Source organism: Heterodontus francisci, unplaced genomic scaffold, assembly GCF_036365525.1.
Source record: "Heterodontus francisci isolate sHetFra1 unplaced genomic scaffold, sHetFra1.hap1 HAP1_SCAFFOLD_597, whole genome shotgun sequence".
Taxonomy (NCBI): domain Eukaryota; kingdom Metazoa; phylum Chordata; class Chondrichthyes; order Heterodontiformes; family Heterodontidae; genus Heterodontus; species Heterodontus francisci.
In genome coordinates this window covers 237,025-257,374 of record NW_027141752.1, presented here as the reverse complement: position 1 = coordinate 257,374, position 20,350 = coordinate 237,025, and the positions used below count along the sequence as shown (strand labels likewise).

The 20,350-nt window shown below is 48.9% G+C and overlaps 1 non-coding gene across 1 annotated transcript; it reads right to left on the bottom strand.

Moving 5' to 3' along the window:
- Positions 1-14,696: 14,696 nt before the first annotated feature.
- On the bottom strand, positions 14,697-14,779 carry trnal-uag (transfer RNA leucine (anticodon UAG)). The gene has a single exon. It is a non-coding gene; the product is annotated as a tRNA-Leu (tRNA).
- Between the last annotated feature and the right edge of the window lie 5,571 nt (positions 14,780-20,350).

Here is a 20,350-nt window from a genome sequence, read left to right as displayed (position 1 = left end):
GAGGAGTGGACCAGGGTGTCGCGGAGGGAATGATCCCTTCGGAATGCTGACAGGGGAAGGGAGGGGAAGATGCGACTGGTAGTGGCATCACGCTGGAGGTGGCGAAAATGGCGGAGGGTGATCCTTTGGATATGGAGGCTGGTGGGATGAAAAGTGAGGACAAGGGGAACCCTGTCACGGTTCTGGGAGGGAGGGGAAGGGGTGAGGGTAGAGGTGCGGGGAATGGGTCGGACACGGTTGAGGGCCCTGTCATCCACAGTGGGGGGAAATCCTCGGTTGAGGAAAAAGGAGGTCATATCAGAAGCACCGTCATGGAAGGTAGCATCATCAGAGCAGATGCGTCGGAGACGGAGAAACTGGGAAAATGGAATGGAGTCCTTACAGGAGGTAGGGTGTGAAGAAGTGTAGTCGAGGTAGCTTTGCTATCCTTTCACGCATCTCTAGTGCCATTCTAGTCAATCTCCTCTGCACTCTCTCTCAGGCCTTGATATCCCTGCTAAAATGTGGAACCTACAATTAGACACAATGCTCCAGCTGAGGCCGATAACCAGTGAGATTTATAAAGGTTCAGCATAAACTCCTTGTTTGTGACCCGTATTCCTATTTCTGGTTTCTAACCCAGTGTCGGCTCTGAGCTGTTGAAACTGCCTGAATAAATATTTCCGCCCAACAAAGCGTTCAACTTAAAGGCCGGAATGTGAGAAGCTGCTGAGAATAAGAGACCCTCGCAGCCAGGCGTCATTTCCCGGTGGATTTTTCAATAGAAACTGGGGTTGGAGAGAGTCTTTGGGAAATGTAATTCCTGAATGCAGTGAGAGAGTTTGTGATTGGTTGCAGATATAAAACTATTGTGACATCACTGCCAATCACCCAATCACAATCTTTACTTTCTCCCATCCCTCATTAGCATAGAGCTGTGGGATTGTCTATTTAATCCGCACTCGGAAGGGGTTTGGTTTATTTCTGTATCTGAAACTGAAAATGGTATGGTCCCCCCACCAGGCTCCCAGTGGAGCCATCATCCACCCTCCCTCCAGCTTCGCTATCGGGGGAAGTCGAGGCTTCTTGGTCTACGCTGGGCAGCCCAGAGTTTGCCGCACCTGTGGCAAATCTGGTCACATGGCAGCCAACTGCAGCACGGTTGTTTGCAAGAATTGCAAGGAGGAAGGCCATCAGACCAAGGACTGTAAGCAGACTAAGAGTTGCAACTTGTGCGGTGCGGCAGGCCATCTCTACAAGACCTGCCCCAAACGTTGCCTCAGCTATGCTCAGGCGGCAACGTCCAAGGAAAGGCCGGGAGAAGGTTCGACGAAGGCGTCCGCTGTTCGAAAGGAGACCAGCAACCTTCTTCGCAGTGAGGAACTTCATCCTGAGAAGGAAGAGGAGGCAGCTGAAACCAACGACCCAGCACCTACCCAGCGCCCGGAAACCCCTCCTCCACAGACAGAATCAATGGAGGAGGAGGCAGCAGATGGACAAACAGGTCAGTGGCAAGTGGTCCAGGGGAAAACCACAAAGAAAAAACATCCCAAAGCCACCACCCAAACCAGTGGCAAGAGGAGGCTCTCTTCTGAATCAGACTGCAACAACTCCTCTTCACTGGACGGGGAAATGCTGGAACGACAGCCCCTTCAAAAGAGGCGGCAGAATTCCGAGATGGATGATAAGGCATCCCAGCCCCCGGGCACTGGAAGCTGTGATGGGCCCGGCGTGCCCCAACCCCAATGCCTCACACGTAACGACGTGGCCAACGCATCTCAGCTCCGGGACAGCGGGAGTAAAGACACGTCTGGCGCACCTGACCTCCGGGAGACCGGGAGCTGTGATGTTTTCGAGGAGGAACAGATGGAAGCAGCTGAGGACAACCCAATGCTCTCTGCCTACAAGACCCCCCGATGTCACCCGAGCGGCACAAACCCTGCATGAAAAATCAGGAGGGGTTTCTGAGCCCAACCAACGTGAAACTGCTTGCGCACACGATGGGTATGCAGGAACATCCCGAAGGGGAAGGACTGGGACCAGCGAGGACAAATGGTATGGGAAGCAACAACTAATTTTTAGTAAAAAATGGGTGTAAGAATTGCTTCCATTAATGTGCGTAGCATTAAATCTACTACGCGATGTGTTTCAACCTTGGATTACCTTGCCAAGGTCAAAGCTGACCTACTGTTTCTGCAGGAGTGTGGAATACCACACCTCAGCACCTACAGGCAGTGGTCGCGATGGTGGTCCCACGGGCCATCGATCTGGTCGGGGGGTAATGACTGCCGCTCCTCCGGCCTGGGTATTCTGCTGTGGGGAGGTAACTTCACCATCTCCAAAGTTAAGGAGGTGGTGGGCGGCCGCCTCCTCGTAGCAGACGTGATTTACAACAACGCTCCGTTCCGGTTGATCAACGTGTACGCCCCGTCCAACGCAGCGAGCGGCTGACCGTCTTCCAGCAGCTCCCACTGCTGCTGGCGACGTCCAGGCCGGTCATCCTAGGCGGTGACTTCAACTGCATCATCGATGCGGCTGGACGATCCGGCAGTGACGACAGCAAACTGGACGCTACGTCCAGATTCCTAGGAGAAACAGTTAAGGATGCCAAACTGCACGACGTCTTCAGCAAACCTGCAGACGGAGCGCAGCGCAGATACACATGGTCAAGATCGGACGGGTCTGCCCGTTCCAGGATTGACTTCCTGTTTGTGTCCCGTGCTGTCACGGTCGGATCCACCGACGTCAAGCCGGTGTTATTCTCCGACCACTGCCTCTTACTGGACGACTGTCACTTACAGGACGACCAGCGGGTTGGCAGAGGGACGTGGAAGCTCAATGCGACACTGCTGACCCCAGAGAACGTTGAGGAACTCAAAAGGGATTACAATGGTTGGAGGAACGTGAAACCCGTCTTTGAGTCTCCAGTTCAGTGGTGGGAAGCGATTAAGGAGAACATCAAGAGGTTCTTCATCCACAAAGGTGTTCAGAAGGCGAGAGAGAGTCAGAGGGAACTGTCCCGACTCCAGAAAATTATGCAAAGTCTACTCCGGTTGCAGTCAATGGGGGTCGAGGTCAAGGAGGACCTCCAAGAGGTGAAGAGCCAGCAGGCCTCGCTCTTTGCCAAAGAGGCCTCCAAGATCATCTTCCGGTCCAGAGTCCGCTCCATCGAGCAGGATGAGACGTGCTCGCGTTACTTCTTCCAAAAGGTACACAGAGAGAGCTCTGTTATCAGCAGCCTGAAGGAATAAGATGGCTCGGTAACGTCTTCGCAGTCCGACATACTAAGGATCAGCAAATCCTTTTATGCTGGGCTGTATGACGCGAAGCCCACAGACAGCAGAGCCTCCCAGTCCTTCCTGTCATCTATCACAGAGGTCCTAGATGACAGCAGGAGGGAGAGACTGGACAAGCCGTTAACTCTGGACGAGCTGACAAAGGCCGTCGAGTCTTTCGAGACGAGTAAAACCCCCGGGAGCGACGGCTTACCGGTCGAGTTGTACTCGGCCCTGTGGGACTGGGTCGCCCCGGACCTGCTGGAAGTATACGAGAGTATGCTCCTGGCCGGCAGCATGTCAGAGACCATGGGAAAAGGCATCATCACCCTCATTTACAAGCAGAAGGAGGAGAGGGCAGAAATCAGAAATTGGCGGCCCATCTCACTGCTTAATGTTGATTACAAGATTCTGTCCAAAGTCATAGCCAGTCGAGTCAAGTCTGCTCTGCAGTTGGTGATTCACCCCGATCAGACCTGTACTGTACCCGGCAGGAAGATCTCTGATCGCCTCGCGCTACTCAGGGACACGATCGCCTACGTACGGGACAGGAGGGTGGACACCTGCCTCATCAGCCTGGACCAGGAGAAGGCTTTTGACAGGATATCGCACACCGACATGATGGACGTGCTTTCCAAAATGGGGTTTGGGGAAGGAATCTGCAATTGGATCCAACTGCTCTACACAAACATCAGTAGCGCAGTCTCAATCAACGAGTGGGAATCTGAAAGTTTCCCGATCAAATCTGGAGTCAGACAGGGTTGTCCTCTCTCCCCTGTCTTGTTTATTTGCTGTATTGAACCCTTTGCTGAGTCTATTAGGAAGGATGCGAGCATAAGAGGGGTGACAATCCCAGGCAGCGGAGGCACTCAGGTCAAAACATCCCTGTACATGGATGACGTCGCCGTCTTCTGCTCGGATCCGCTGTCCGTGCGCAGACTGATGAGCATCTGCGACCAGTTCGAACTGGCCTCGGGAGCCAAAGTTAACCACGGCAAGAGCGAGGCCATGTTCTTTGGGAACTGGGCTGACCGATCCCTTGTCCCCTTCACCGTCAGGTCAGATTACCTGAAGGGGCTGGGGATATGGTTCGGAAGGGCCGGGGCGTGCACCAAAACATGGGAGGAGCGAGTAGCCAAGGTACGACAAAATTTGGGCATGTGGGGGCAGCGATCTCTCTCCATTGTGGGTAAGAACCTGGTCGTCAGGTGCGAGGCGCTCACGTTGTTGCTCTACGTGGCGCAGGTCTTGCCCATACCCCACTCCTGCGCCGTGGCAGTCACCCGAGCCATTTTCCGCTTCGTCTGGGGATCTAAAATGGACCGGGTCCGGAGGGACACGATGTTCAAATCTGTGGACATGCGCGGGAAAAATGTACCCAACGTGGCCCTCATCCTGATGACCACCTTCGTGTGCGGCTGCATCAAGCTATGTGTAGATCCCCAGTACGCAAACTCCAAGTGTCACTACGTGCTGAGGTTCTGTCTGTCCCCGGTGTTGCGAAGGATGGGCCTGGTCACATTGCCGCGGAACGCTCCGTGCAGTTGGGCGGCGCCGTACCACCTATCCTTCGTGGAGCAGTTTCTGCGGAAAAACACCTTTGACCACCGGTCCATCAGGCAGTGGTCTGCACGGAATGTCCTCAAGGCCCTACGGGAAAAGGAAACGGTGGATCCTGTCGGATGGTTCCCCGAGCAGACCTTCAAAGTCATTTGGCGGAATGCCTCATCACCAGAACTTTCAAACAAGCACCAAGACGTAGCTTGGCTGGTGGTGAGAAGGGCCCTCCCCGTCAGATCCTTCATGCACACCCGAAGTCTCGCCCCCTCCGCACAGTGCCCCCGCGTTGGCTGTGGTGGGGAAGAGACGGTCGGCCACCTCCTCCTGGAATGTGCCTTTGCAAAGCAGGTGTGGAAAGAGATGCAGTGGTTTTTGTCAAGGTTCATCCCAAGCAGCTCTGTAACACAGGAGTCTGTGCTCGACGGGCTGTTCCCAGGGACGCACACCGAGACAAACATCAACTGCTGCTGGAGGACTATCAATTCGGTGAAAGACGCCCTTTGGTCTGCCCGAAACTTGCTGGTCTTCCAGCGCAAAGCTTTGTCCACCACCGAATGTTGCAGACTGGCACATTCCAAGGTCCAGGACTACGTGCTGAGGGACGCACTAAAGCTTGGGGCAGCCGCAGCAAAGGCTCAATGGGGAAAGACCACAGTGTAAGGTTCCCCCACCAAGCTGAACTGAGGGGCTGGAACCATGGGAAACCCCTCGAACTGTATCGTTAATATTCTCAATTGCTGTAAATGTAAAACTGTAATTGACATGACAATTGTGAAACGGAAGGGTTGGGAAGAAACTCATGACAGTTTTGAAGGAAACTGATCTCCCTTGCAATGTTTGTATTTTTTGGTGCTGTTTGGAAACTGTTTGGCAATGTAATTTTTACAGATTTTTATGAATAAAGTATATTTTGGAAATAAAAAAAAAACAAGCTGAACTGAGGGGCTGGACCCCTGGGAAACCCCTCGAACTGTATCGGGAAAATTTTCATTTGCTGTAAATGTAAAAATGTAATTGGCATGACAAATGTGAAATGGAAGGGTTGTGAAGCAACTCATGATTGTATTGAAGGAAACTGATCTCCCTTGCAATGTTTCTATTTTTTGGTGCTGTTTGAAACTGTTTGGCAATGTATTTTTAACAGATTTTTATGAATAAAGTATATTTTGGAAATAAAAAAGAGAAGAAAGCAGCTCCTAAGAAAGGCGCCAAGAAAACCTTAAATAAACCGTCAACAAAGGGCGGCAAGAAGCGGAGGAAGGAGAGTTACTCCATCTACATCTACAAAGTGATGAAGCAGGTTCATCCCGACACCGGCATCTCCTCCAAGGCCATGAGCATTATGAACTCGTTTGTGAACGATGTTTTCGAGCGCATCGCGGGTGAGGCTTCCCGCCTGGCCCATTACAACAACCATCAGCTCTGGGTGATCCAGACCGCCGTGCGCCTGCTGCTGCCCGGGGAGCTGGCCAAGCACGCCGTGTCGGAAGGGACAAAGGCGGTGACCAAGTACACCAGCTCCAAGTAAAACTGCACAATGGACTGAAAAACATCCCAAACACAACGGCGCTTTTAAGAGCCACCAACAATCTCTGAAAAAGCTGCATCCGACATCTTTATGAAATCACTTTAAGACGATGTATAATATAATAACGATCCCACTGCTGTGTTTGTATCTCCTGTTATTAACCGAACACGAACCCATAATCTGATCACCCGCCTTCACTTTTTTTGCTTAAAGCTGCTCTTATTCTGGTTTTTCACAGCCCCTGTATGACCGCATTAACAGCTGATTTCAGCGGTAAGGATTAGACCTTAATCCCTTCACTGATTAATCATTTTATTAACAGCAACTCTCCGCAGTGTAACAGCCTGGGATGGGATTATTACAGAGCAAGTTAAGGGCCGTTTGAGGACTTGATCCGGCTCCCTCTTTTCAGAGAAGGACACTGGGCTCTGATTGAAAACTAAACTGAGTATTTCACTTCAGGCCAATGCAGTCCCCACCCGGGACAGTTTGAAAGCGATTGTCGAATGAGTCACAATTTAAATAACATTTTACAAGTTGAATAAAACAAAATCAAGAGATGGGACTTTAAATCTTTTACTAAGGATGACATTTATTTCAATCCGCTCCTTTCCGACAATGAAATTGGCGGGCTTTTTGAAATTGACAAATTCTGTGCTTCTGATGTCGTGGTGGGTCAATCCCGCCCTCTTGTGTTGGTCAGTGACCTGATTGGTGAAGAATATAGGCAAATAGAATTAAGTACCGACCATTGAGGAGAGTTCTCAGTCTTAAAGTAAAGTAAATGCTGCGGAAATGATATATTTGTGAAAGTATTTGTGAGATTGTGGAAATGTCTGGAGGAAAGACCGGCGGGAAAGCTCGGGCCAAAGCCATGTCTCGCTCCTCCCGGGCTGGACTGTAGTTGCCGGTGGGCCGTGTTCACAGGCTCCTGAGAAAGGGCAACTATGCTGAGCGTGTGGGTGCTGGAGCCCCGGTCGATCTGGCTGCTGTGCTCGGGTATCTGACCGCTGAAATCCTCGAGCTGGCCGGTAACGCGGCCCGGGACAACAAGAAGACCCGCATCATCCCCAGACACCTGCAGCTGGCCGTCCGCAACGAGGAGGAGCTCAACAAGCTGCTGGGAGGGGTGACCATCGCTCAGGGCGGGGTGCTACCCAAGAAAACCAGCGCTCAAAGCTCCCAGAAAATGTAAAGCAGACAAAATGTCATCTAATAAACCAAAGACTCTTTTCAGAGCCACCCACAGTCTCCGAAAGGGCTGATTACTGTCTGATTCAAGCATGTCAGTAACAGAACAGAATAGGAACTATTTAAAATGTTTATGAGCAACTATTTCAGTGGCTTCTCACTGTCCCCCTGATCCCTGTGTGAAGGGGAATTACCAATAGTCTAATTTATTCCTTTCCACACCGAGTTTGAGTTATTGGTCCCTTAAGGATTGCTGAATGGAGTCTTCCACCGCCGGTTACAGATAAGAAGTGGGGGGGAAAATGATAGGTTAAAGCTGTGCGTAAAATAGCGCCAGGAATTTGTGGCGATAATAGCGGAATAAAGAAAGGTTTTTAAGGGTTGGTGGAAAATATTTTACGAACAACTTTAAATAGATTTTCCAGTAATTCGCTTTTTGCCGACACTGAAATTGGCGCCTTTTTCGAATTCAAACGTTCTGCCAATTTCGACAATTTAAGCCAATGATTTGCTGCATTTTCCCCAATTCGAGGCTCTGCGATTGGTTAAATAATGCGAATGGGAAGAGGGTGACCAATCAGAAGTGAGCGCGGGCTCAAGCTGTGGGAATTCCAGGTCCCTGAATGATTGAGCTGAAACTGATCAGTTTCACAAACCCTGTCAGTTTCAGTGCAGGAAACACCGTCTGGGAAGAAATAACATCACAATTGGGTCTGGTTCCAGTGACCGATTCAACGGCTGCTGCAAAATTCCCGGATTCCCTCATTGCAGCGAAATCATTTTGAAATTCTATGAAAACAATGAGTGATTCTGGAGGAGTGATGTGGCTTTTCACTGAGGGTATGTGACGACTGGGGAAATAACTAAGTGTAGAGCCTCGGGCACTGTTTACACAGCCCGTTTAGAAAATCAAATCCATTGCACATCCTTGCTGCAACTGAAATGTCAATTTCGGGGATTCCAGTTTTCTACCCGAATACAGCACAGATTTATTCCAGACAGTTCTGAACAGCCTATCCCAGCTCCCGTTTCCAGCTCACTGCTCTCTCTGTGAGACGGTGGGTGGCTCTTCGAAGAGTGTGTGTTTGCTGGAAAGGGTCGAGTTGTGCGGCCCTGCCGTTTCAGAGCGTACACCACATTCATGGCAGTGACCATCTTGCGCTTGGCGTGCTCAGTGTAGGTGACCGCATCCCTGATCACATTCTCCAGGAAACCTTTCAACACCCTGCGAGTCTCCTCATAGATCAAACCCGAGATCCGCTTGACCCCGCCACGGCGAGCCAGGCGGCGGATTGCTGGTTTGGTGATGCTCTGGATATTGTCAGGAAGCACTTTGCGGTGCCGCTTTGCTCCGCCTTTGCCGAGTCCTTTCCCTCCTTTACCTCTGCCAGACTTTCTTCCATTAACTTCCAAAATATACTTTATTCATAAAAATCTGTAAAAAAAATACATTACAAAACAGTTCCAAAAAGCACCAAGTCAAACAATACAAAGAGTGCAAAGGAGATCAGTTTCCTTCAATACAGGAGTGAGTTGCCTCACAACCCTTCCATTTCATTTCTCATGCCATGTACATTTGACAGCAAACAAATTATTTCTGGCTACAGTTCGAAGGGTTTCCCATGGATCCAGCCCCTCAGTTCACTATGGTGGGGGGAGCTTACACTGTGGTCTTTCCCCATTGAGCCTTTGCTGCAGCTGCCCCAAGCTTTAGTGCGTCCCTCAGCACGTAGTCCTGGACCTTGGAATGTGCCAGTCTGCAACATTCGGTGGTGGACAACTCTTTGCGCTGGAAGACCAGCAAGTTTCGGGCAGAGCAAAGAGCATCTATCAACGAATTGATAGTCTTCCAGCAGCAGTTGATGTTTATCTCGGTGTGCGTCCCTGGGAACAGCCCGTAGAGCACAGACTCCTGTGCTACAGAGCTGCTTGGGATGAACCTCGACAAAAACCATTGCATCTCTTTCCACACCTGCTTTGCAAAGACACATTCCAGAAAGAGGTGGGCAACCGTCTCTTCCCCACCACAGCCACCTCGAGGGCATTGTGCAGAGGGGGTGAGACTTCGGGCATGCAGGAAGGATCTGACGAGGAGGACTCTTCTCACCATCAGCCAAGCTACATCTTGGTGCTTGTTTGAAAGTTCTGATGATGGGGCATTCCGCCAAATGACTTTGGAAGTCTGCTCGGGGAACCATCCGACAGGATCCACCATCTTCTTTTCCCGTAGGGCCTTGAGAACATTCCGTGCAGACCAGTGCCTGATGGATTGGTGGTCAAAGGTGTTTTTCCACAGAAACTTTTCCATGAAGGATAGGTGTTACAGCACAGTCCAACCGGATGGAGCGTTCCACGGCAATATGACCAGGCCCATCCTTCGCAACACCGGGGACAGATAGAACCTCAGCATGGAGTGACACTTGGAGTTTGCGTACTGGAGGTCTACACACAGCTTGATACAGCCACACACAAAGGTAGCCATCAGGATGAGGGCGATGTTGGGTACATTTTTCCCGCCTTTCTCCAGAGGTTTGAACATCGTGTCCCTCGGGACCTGGTCCATTTTGGATCCCCAGATGAAGCGTAAAATGGCTCAGGTGATCACTACAGTGCAGGAGTGCAGTCTGGGCCAGACCTGCACCACGTACAGTAACCTGACACAATGGAGAGAGATCGCTGCTCCCACATGTTCAGCTTATGTTGTACCCTGGCTACTCGTTCCTCCCAGGTTTTGGTGCACGCCCCGGCCCTTCCGAACCATACCCCAGCACCTTCAGGTCGGCTGACCTAATGGTGAAGGGGACAAAGGATCGGTCAGCTGAGTTCCCACAGAACATGGCCTCGCTATTGCCGTGTTTAACATTGGCTCCCGATGCCAGTTCGAGCTGGTCACAGATGCTCATCAGTCTGCGCACAGGCAGCGGGTTCAAGCACAAAACGGCGATGTCATCCATGTACAGGGAGGTTTTAACCTGAGTGCCTCCACTGCCTGGGATTGTTACCCTTCTGATTATCGCATTCTTCCTAATAGACTCAGAAAAGGGTCCAATACAGCAAACAAACAAGACAGGGGAGAGAGGACAGCCCTGCCTGACTCCAGATTGGATTGAGAAACTTTCTGATTCCCACCTATTGATTGAGACTGCGCTACTGATGTTTGTGTAGACCAGTTTAATCCAATTGCAGATTCCCTCCCCAAACCCCATTTTGTAAAGTACGTCCATCATGTCGGTGTGCGATATCCTGTCAAAAGCCTTCTCCTGGTCCAGGCTGATGAGGCAGGTGTCCACCCTCCTGTCCCGTACATAGGTGATCGTATCCCTGAGTAGCGCGAGGCTATCAGAGATCTTCCTGCCTGGTATAGTACAGGTCTGATCAGGGTCAATCACCAACTCCAGAGCAGACTTGACTCGACTGGCGATGACTTTTGACAGAATCTTGTAGTCGATGTTAAGCAGTGAGATGAGCCGTCAATTTCTGATTTCTGCCCTTTCCCCCTTCCGCTTGTAGATGAGGGTGATGATGCCTTTCCTCATGGATTCTAATATGCTGCCGGCCAGGACCATACTCTGGTATACTGCCAGACTTTTTTTTTAAATTTCCAAAATATACTTTATTCATAAAAATCTGTAAAAATTACATTCCCAAACAGTTTAAAACAGCATCAAGTCAAAAAATACAAACAGTGCAAAGGTGATCAGTTTCCTTCTATACAATCACGAGTTGCCTCACAACTCTTCCATTTCATTGTCATGCCAGAGACATTTCTACATTTACAGCACACAAAATTTTCCCTATATGGTTCGAAGGGTTTCCCATGGATCCAGCCCCTCCGCTCAGCTTGGTGGGGGGACCTTACATCATAGTCTTTCCCCATTGAGCCTTTGCTGCGGCTGCCCCAAGCTTTAGTGCGTCCCTGCCCACGTTGTCCTGGTCCTTGGAATGTGCCAGTCTGCGACATTCGGTGGTGGACAACTCTTTGCGCTGGAAGACCAGCAAGTTTCGGGCAGACTAAAGGGCGTCTTTCACCGAATTGATAGTCCTCCAGCAGCAGTTGATGTTTGTCTCGGTGTGCGTCACTGGGAACAGCCCGGAGAGCACAGACTCCTGTGTTATCGAGCTGCTTGGGATGAACCTCGACAAAAACCACTGCATCCCTTTCCACACCTGCTTTGCAAAGACACATTCCAGGAGGAGGTGGGCGACCGTCTCTTCCCCACCACAGCCACCATGATAATTCTTGCCTCAAATCAGTGCACAATAAAAGAGACTGATTCCGTCAGCTTCCTTTTTTTTACAGGCCGCCCGGACCTGGCTGAGAAAGGCAGAGTGAGAGCAGGGAGGGGAGGAGACAAGAGTGAAGATTAAACAGAGAGCGAGAATGAAGGAGACACCCAGAGTGACAGACAGAGAGAGAACGGCACCTTATCTTTCATCTCCAACCTCCAGTTTCCTCCGGGCTGCCAATTTCAAACCCTTTATTAACAGTAGAACCGAAACCCAGCTCTCCACGCAAACCTTTCAGACTCGACCTTCACAGTCAAGGCTTTCCAGAAAGCCGGAGCTTTTAAATATGATCCTGCTACAATTAACACTCAGTAATATTCCCACCAAAACACAATCCATTCTATAACAAGGAACCTCCTCAGTAACATCACCATTTCCACACACATCCGCTTCCAACAGTTTACAAACACCATATTGCAGCTGTTTGGGGAATCTCCTGTGTTAAGATTGGAGTTGGAAAGCGGCCTTTACCCGGCAGTGTTATCGTCTCACACTGAATCTGCCAGACATCCTGTTCTCTTTATTGCGAGAGAGAAAGCACGGATTTAGGAAATGTTCATTTGAAATTATCTCTGTTGAGAACGAGCCCGGCCGTGGGACAGGTATTCCAGTGCAAAGAGCTGTCGATGACCGAGTGTTGCAGACTGGCACATTCCAACATTCAAGACTATGTGCTGTGGGACGGCATTAAAGCTTGGGGAAGCCACCATGGAGTCTCAATAGAAAGGCGACAGACTAAGGCCCTCGTTCAGCGAGAGGCTGGAACCTGTGTAAAACCGCTCGGGCTGTTTGCACCAGAGAATGTTTGATGTGTAATGTAAATACTGTAAATATAACCTGTGCAGGCAGGGATAGTGAGATACCTCATGTACATTATTGAAGGAAATTGATCTGTATTGTACCTTATGTAATATTAAATTTGAACTGCTTTGCAATGTAATTGCACAAATTATATGAATAAAATACATATTGTGCAAAATAAAGCAGCTTTCCTGACAACACACACCTTGTCTCAGGGCACAACTTTCCTGTGATCTTGTCACACCCAACTTCGCTCTATATCTTCTGACACACACACTTTACAGTCTGTCATTTCCAAAAACAAGCATTCTAAAATCAAAAGACCTTTTGTTTATTTCTCCTTTCTTTTCATTTCTCCTCTATTCTTCTCAATCACTCCCTTCAACAGTCCTATTCAGATCAAGGTGGAATGTGAATAGTGTCACAACTCACCTCTGACACTATTATTACCCTTCTCTTCTCTTGTCTTATTCAATGGGAAAGTTTTATTCACCAGTCTGTTGCTGTTTTACACTCTTGCCATACCATCTGGTATTGCATCCATCTGAATTCTGTGCTTTCATGGCCTTATATTTCTTTTCCACTTCTGTATGATTTGTTTGCTTCAGTTCCATTCAACCAGGCTGGACCACAGGGAAGCTTAGAACAAAGAACAAAGAACAGTACAGCACAGGAACAGGCCATTCGGCCCTCCAAGCCTGCGCCGATCTTGATGCCTGCCTAAACTAACACCTTCTGCACTTCCGTGGCCTATATCCCTCTATTCCCTTCCTATTCATGTATTTGTCAAGATGGCTATGAAACGTCGCTATCGTATCTGCTTCCACCACCTCCCCTGGCAGAAAGTTCCAGGCACTCACCACCTTCTGTGTAAAAAACTTGCCTCGCACATCCCCTCTAAATTTTGCCCCTCGCACCTTAAACCCATGTCCCCTAGTAACTGACTCTTCCACCCTGGGAAAAAGCTTCTGACTATCCACTCTGTCCATGCCGCTCAGAACTTTGTAAACCTCTATCATGTCGCCCCTCCACCTCCGTCGTTCCAGTGAAAACAATCTGAGTTTTTCCAACCTCTCCTCATAGCTAATGCCCTCCAGACCAGGCAACATCCTGGTAAACCTCCTCTGTACCCTCTCCAAAGCCTCCACGTCCTTCTGGTAGTGTGGCGACCAGAATTGCACGCAATATTCCAAGTGTGGCCTAACTAAGGTTCTGTGCAGCTGCAACATGACTTGCCAATTTTTATGCTCTATACCCCGACTGATGAAGGCAAGCATGCCGTATGCCTTCTTGACTACCTTATCCACCTGCGTTGCCACTTTCAGTGACCTTTGCCTTGGGTGGGTCCACGTTGATCCATTACATTCAGAATCACCTCCTTGAAATAACTCCATAGGACAACTACAGTAACCACACAGAATCTGCTTCAAACACTCCTCCACATTTTATCTGTTCTGACTGTCAACACCTCCAGCTCTTTGGTTTAAGTGGAACCCATCAGGTTTGTATAGGCTCCTTCTATTCTGAAAGCTGTAGCACTGGTTCAGGGAATTCAGCCCTGTTTCTCTACTCTAAAGGCTCAGCCATGCTTGATCTGCGTGGTATTTTGCTTTTATTGCAACGTTACAAGACCTCCAATGCTCTGGAAAACGATGGTCAGACCTTCCACTATTTCTTCCCTGGCGTCATTCAACAGCCTGGGGTACATTTCATCTGGTCCTGGTGATTTATCCACATTCAAGGATGCTCATCCCATTAAGACTTCCTCTCTCCTTAACTTATCACGTCCAATACTTCACACTCCTCCTCCTTCATAACAATATCTGCATCACCCCCTCATTTGAGAAGACAGTAATGTATTCATTAAGGATATTGGCAACATCTTCCACCCCGATACTAAGGTTACATTTTTGATGTTTTCTGTGCCCTGCTGTTTGCTCAGTTGCCTCTTACTCGAATGTTTTGATGCAACATCTTTGGGTCCATTGTTATTTTGCTTGTCCATGTTCTTTCCTGTTCTCTCTTTGCTCTTCACCTCTGCTCCCAAACGCCTCCGGTGCAGTCAAAACACAAGGTGTCAGAAGCGGGATTTGAACCCACGCCTCCAATGAACACTGCGATCTAAACGCAGCGCCTTAGACCGCTCGGCCATCCTGACCGCCTACTGATTATCATTAATGCTAAGGAAATTATTCATTCTTTGTGAAAGTATTTGTGAGATTGTGGAAATGTCTGGAAGAGGAAAGACCAGCGGGAAAGCTCGGGCCAAGGCCAAGTCTCGCTCCTCCCGGACTGGACTGCAGTTCCCGGTGGGCCGTGTTCACAGGCTCCTGAGAAAGGGTAACTATGCTGAGCGTGTGGGTGCTGGAGCCCCGGTCTATCTGGCTGCTGTGCTCGAGTATCTGACCGCTGAAATTCTCGAGCTGGCCGGTAACGCGGCCCGGGACAACAAGAAGACCCACATCATCCCCAGACACCTGCAGCTGGCCGTCCGCAACGACGAGGAGCTCAACAAGCTGCTGGGAGGGGTGACTATCGCTCATGGCGGGGTGCTGCCGAATATCCAGGCCGTGCTGCTGCCCAAGAAAACCAGCGCTCAGAGCTCCCAGAAAATGTAAAGCGGCCAAAATGTCATCTAATAAACCAAAGGCTCTTTTCAGAGCCACCCACAGTCTCTGTGAAAGGGCTGGTTACTGTCAGGAGGGAGTCAGTGATGGAGTTATTGTAACAGTGGATTGACCTGTTTCACATCTGTCCAGGTGTGTTTTCAGTTCCCTCTCTGGATTTCGCTCTGTTTCTCTGCTCACACATCTCCCCCTCTAGTTAAGTGAAGAAGTGAACTACAGGGTGTCAGAATCAACAATTTAATAAATCCCGCTGCCTTCGATTTGATAAATCCCGAGATTATCCCGGTACATTAACGGGAACTGGTTCGGAGCTGATGAATTAATTTAATAATGGAAGTGTCCGGGTTAATTCTCTGTTTTTCATTTGGACAGCTTGAATTGTGTTTTTTTTTTCTCTCCGGTGATCTGAGCGCCGCTTCTCAATGAGAATCTGCTCCCAGAATAGAGTAAATGCAGGAAGAAAGAAGCCATTCTCGGGCTGTGTGTTTCTTTCCTAACCTGATCTGTTGAGACCGCACTGTTCCCAGAGGACGGAATCAGTGAGAGTTGTGCACACACAGGAGCTGAGTCCACTGCAGCGCTTTAATATGTGCCTTCTCCCCGGCCCTCCCTATTCTCCGGACACAACGCTGTTTGTTCCCCCGGCGGCGGGGTAGAGTCGGGGATTCTCTCCCCGCAGTGTCAGTGGCTGCAGCCCCGGAGAACTGGCGGTTTCAGTCAGAGTGACCGAGCTACCTTACAGGACTCTCCCCCTGAATTTGTGAACTGAGACTACACCGAACACATCCCCAGTTAGAGTGAGGGCCGGACATCCTTCTGTTTTATTACAGAGAGTGGGGAAAGGGTTGGGTGGAGGGGAGTCACCAGGGATCCTGGATTTGCTCCAAATCATTTCCATGTGGAATCTGCAGGCGGGGCCGGGACAGGGATCATTTGATCAGGGGATCAGCTCTTTCCTGAGAGATGTGGGTGGCTCTGAGAAGAGCCTTTGTGTTCAGATGTTTACAAGTTTCCCGCGCTCTTTCACTTCTTTCCAGACCATGCTTTCTGAGCCTTCGCTGCTTTCGGCTTGACCTTGCTCTTCCATGTCTGCACTTCCTTCAGCGCCTTTCCGCCCGCCGCACTCTTGCCTTTTTTGACCTTCTTCGCAGGAGACTTTTTCTGAAGCACTGCTTTCTTCACCGCCTTATTTGGCGTTGCCGCCGCCTTGCTGCTCGTTTTCTTGGCTGTTACTTTCTTTGTTGTCACTTTCTTGGCTGCTGGTTTCTTCACCAATGATTTCTTGTCTGCTGGTTTCTAACAAAGGAGTTATTGTCTGCTGGTTTCTTCACTAAAGATTTCTTGGCTGCTGATTTCTTCACTAAAGATTTCTTGTCTACTGGTGTCTTCACTAAAGATTTCTTCGCTGCTGGTTTCTTCACTAAAGATTTCTTGTCTGCTGGTTTCTTCACTAAAGATTTCTTGGCTGCTGGTTTCTTCAAGAAAGATTTCTTGTCTGCTAGTTTCTTCATGAAAGATTTCTTGTCTGCTGGTTTCTTCACTAAAGATTTCTTATCTGCTGGTTTCTTCGCTAAAGATTTCTTGGTTGCTAGTTTCTTCACCTTCATTCCCACTTTTCCCTGGGTTTTCCTTCTTGCTGATTTTGAAGGAGCCGGAGGCTCCCTGTCCCTTGCTCTGCACCAGGGAGCCTTTGTTCACATTCCTCTTGATACTTTGCTTGATCTGGGTCCTGAGCTTCTCCACATCGACACCGCTGCTACCCAGAGCCTTCTTTATGGCGGCCAGGGACATCCCGTTGCGATCGCTGAAAGCCGGCACAATCTTGAGGATCTGTTCGCCCAACGGGAGACCGGCTGGCTTGTTCCGGGGAGCCGCCTTCTTCTTCTTGGGGGTCTTGACTTGGGCGGCGGCGGCGGCTGGAGGAGCCGTTTGGGCTGCTGCACTATCGGACATGTCCGGGACTCTGCACAAATTCTCACTGTCAGTGTGAACTGGGTCAGAAATGAAGCTGGTGATGGTGGCACAGAGCAACTTCAAGGCAGAGAGAGGACAGGGCGGAGACAAGCTGCTGTCAGCTCTCGGCTCCTGCTGTCTCTCTGTGTTTCTCTCTCCTCACAAACTCTCCAATTCCTTTGAAATTCAGAGACTCCAGACTTCCAGACTAGATCTTTCCTGTCTCTCACTCCAGTATGTTTGCTGTTGAAAAGCTTTCACTCGGATTGAGGACTCCATTTTCCATTTAACCTGGTTTTATTGCTGCATTGACCGCCCTCTCTCACCCCTCGCTGACATGTTCTCTACTTTTCAACTGAAATCTTGAAATTAAAAAAAATGATCCCGAATTCCCACTTTGGGGCTGAGCAGGGAGCAGGGCGGTTCTTTGACTGGAAAATCATTTGATTTTACACAAGAATGACTCTGAAATCCGGCGATGAGAGCGGACCCACAAACACAGTGGCTTCAGACTAACCCGCCCTCCCCTTTAATACAATCTCTCTTCCACAATATTCACATCTGCATATTCACAGGACAAACTGTTCCCTGAATGTAGAGTTCCCAGGACAGGTTTTCCCCTCCGCTCGGTCTGTGCTGCGGATTCTCGGGGGTGAGTTGTATTTTCTCAGCTCAGTCAGTGTTAAACAGTCTGGGGCCGGCGCTCCGAATATTGTCTGTTAACCAGAGTCCGCTACAAGAGCCAATCACAGTTGTGACTTTTTTTATTCGTTCATCGGATTTGGGTGTGAGTCCAGAACCAGGGGTCATAATCTAAGGATACGGGGTAAACCTTTCAGGTTGTCCTTTCTCTCTCTGCCGACACCCACCCCCGGTCTCCTCTCTCCCTCTTACTCTCCTCTCTCTCTCTCCCTCTCTCTGACAGTTGCAGAGAGCGAGAACTCTCAGCTTTATGGTTAGTCTTTTTTTAAAAAATCGCAGCCGTCAGTTTCACAGCTGACAGGTGCTTTGAGCAGAGACAGCACTTCCGAAACTCGGACAAGCTCGGGTTTTTCTGGAGGGCTTTGAAATGAAATCAGAACTGCCGGAAAGCTCCGAACTTGTCCGAGGTTCTGAAACGTTGTCTCTGCTCTCAGGACCTGTCAGCTGTGAAACTGACGGCTGCGATTTGATTGAAAGTCAGACTGGTCTGGAAGAAGAAGCCAATGGGAAATTTCTCATCCCTGAAATTATCAGTCACGGACTGAACTGTTTTAACGTGGACACTGGTGTCCATGTACAGACATGTTGCCAACCCCTGTTCTTCACACAGACTTACCAATCACACACTGATCAACGCCAACAAATAATTTGACTTTTTTATTGAAGACTGACAATACTATATACAATTTACAGGAGAGTATTACAGGCACATCTTACCGGGGATCATCCCATCTCCCACTCTGTGTCACATGCTGTATGACATCAATTCCTGAAGTGATGATGCACACACGAGTTACCAATTCCTTGAAACAAAGAGTAGGCATAAATGGGCCATTTTCTCATTGTCAGGATGTGACTGGTGGAGTGCCACAAGGATCAGTGCTTGGGGTTCAATTATTTACTATCTATATTAATGACATGGAGGAGGGGGCAGAGTGTAATATATCCAAATTTGCTGATGATACAAAAATAGGTAGGGCATGTTGTCATGAAGACATAAGGAATCTCCAAGGGGATATAGATAGGTTGAGTGAGTGGGCAAAAACTTGGCAGATGGAGTTTAATGTAGGAAAGTGTGAGGTCATACACTTTGGTAGGAAGAATCAAAATGCAGACTATTATATAAATAGACAGAGACTCCAAAAAAGAGGGATCTGGGTGTTCTTGTGATTGAAACACAAAAAGTTAGCATGCAGGTGCAGCAAGTAATTAAGAGGGCAAATGGAATTTTGGCCTTTATTGCTAGGGGGCTGGAGTTTAAAAATAGGGAAGTCTTGTTAAAGCTGTACAGGGTGTTGGTGAGGCCACACCTGGAGTGCTGTGTACAGTTTTGGTCCCCGTATTTAAGAAAGGATATATTGGCATTGGATACAGTCAAAAGAGATTCACTCGGCTGATTCCTGGGAGAAAGGGGTTGACTTATCAAGAATGGCTAACAAGTTAGGCCTTTATACATTAAAGTTTAGAAGAATAAGGGTGATCTTATTGAAATGTATAAGATTCTGAGGGGGCTTGACAGGGTAGATGTTTCCACTAGTGGGGGAATCTCAAACTAGGTGACATAGTTACAGAATAAGGGGACAGTCATTAAAAACTGAGATGCAAAGGAATTTCTTCTCTCAGAGGGTAGTGAATGTCTGGAATTCTCTACCCAGAGAGTTGTGGAGGCTAAATCACTGAAAGCATTTAAAGAGGAGGTAGATAGATTTTTGAAATATTGGGGAGTTGAGGGCTATGAGGAGCTGGCACGAAAGAGGAGTTGAGGTCTGGGGCAAATCATCCCTGATCTTATTAAATGGTGGGGCAGGCTTTGGGGACTGAATGGCCTACTCCTGCTCCTATTTCTTATGTTCTTATAAGGGGGCTACAAAGAGATGTAGATCGGTTAAGTGAGTGGGCAACAACCTGGCAAATGGAGTAAAATGTGGGAAAGTGTGAAATTGTCCACTTTGGCGGGAAGAATAAAAAAGAAGCATATTATCTAAATGGTGAGAGATTGCAGAGCCCTGAGATGCAGAGGGATCTGGGTGTCCTCGTGTATGAATCGCACAAGGTTAGTATGCAGGTACAGCACGTAATTAGGAAAGCGAATAGAATGCTCGTGTTTATCGCGAGGGGAATTGAATACAAAAGTAGGGAGGTTATGCTTCAGCTATACAGGGCATTGGTAAGACCACATCTGGAGTACTGTCTACAGAACTGGTCTCCTTATTTAAGGAAGGATGTGAATGCATTGGAGGCAGTTCAGAGAAGGTTTACTGGACAAATACCTGGAATGGTGGGCTGTCTTACAAGGAAAAATTGGACAGGCTTGGCTTGTATCCACCAGATTTTAGAAGAGTAAGAGGCAACTTGATTGAAACACATAAGATCCTGAGGGTCTTGACAGGGTGGATGTAGAAAGGATGTTTCCTCTTGTGGGAGAATCTAAAATTAGGGGTCACTGT